Source organism: Octopus bimaculoides, chromosome 1 (assembly GCF_001194135.2).
Source record: "Octopus bimaculoides isolate UCB-OBI-ISO-001 chromosome 1, ASM119413v2, whole genome shotgun sequence".
NCBI lineage: Eukaryota > Metazoa > Mollusca > Cephalopoda > Octopoda > Octopodidae > Octopus > Octopus bimaculoides.
Genome location: NC_068981.1, coordinates 10,366,946 through 10,367,815, shown reverse-complemented (window position 1 = coordinate 10,367,815; position 870 = coordinate 10,366,946). Strand labels below are relative to the sequence as shown.

Genomic DNA, 870 nt, shown 5'->3' with positions numbered 1-870 from the left:
TTTGTCTCTTCGTCTTCTCTCCTGGGGCTATATGAACATTTAATGTGGTTTTAGAGTCAAGTTTTGACTGCTATTTCCAGCGTGGTGGTATCTCTTAGATACTCTATATTTTAATTTTAAATATATATATATATATGTGCGCGCGTGTGCATACACACACACACACACACACACACACACACACAAGCTCTCCCTTTCTCTCTCCCTCTCTCTCTCTCTCTCTCTCTCTCTCTCTCTCACACACATACACACACGCAAATATGCCTATAAGAATATGTTAATAATGCAATGCAAATATTTTATCTTTTCTCCAGTACATCAAACACAGGTATAAAAGCGAATTACTGAAAATCTTTGGTGTAATACTTTCAATTACAGTTTATGTAAGTATATCTGCATTTATCTCTCCACATGATTGTAATTTTTGTGACTCTACTCGTCCTTTGTACTTTGTACTTTGTCTAAGTATATCTGTATTTGTGACATCAATATGTTTGTAATTTATGTAAACATATCTGTTATGTCTCCCACTATGTTTGCAGTTTATGTAACTGTAGCTGTTTTGTATCTCTGCATGGATGTTGTATAAGTAATTATACATGTTTTGACTCTCACCCTGTCAGTAGTTTCACCTTTTTTTGTTGGCACTAAAAAAACCAAACTAACAACAACAACAACAACAGCAGCAGCAGCAGCAACAGCAGCAGCAACAACAACAACAACAACAGCAATAATAATAATAATAATAATAATAATAATAATTAACACTGCAGAAAAATGCAACCCAATCTACACCCAACCAACAAGATGTCCATAGACACAACCAGCAAGGAATTGACGAATGGTATACATCAATAGGCAAACATTACA

General features: G+C 34.8%; 1 protein-coding gene across 1 annotated transcript in view; it reads left to right on the top strand.

The window, feature by feature from the left end:
* The first annotated feature begins 318 nt into the window (after positions 1-318).
* Positions 319-870, top strand: part of LOC106878510 (sodium-dependent multivitamin transporter) — a 64,847-nt gene continuing 64,295 nt past the window's right edge. Inside the window, exon 1 of the mRNA XM_052978456.1 lies at positions 319-383. The gene's annotated coding sequence lies outside the window, so the exon portion shown is untranslated. The remainder of the gene's footprint in view (positions 384-870) is intronic.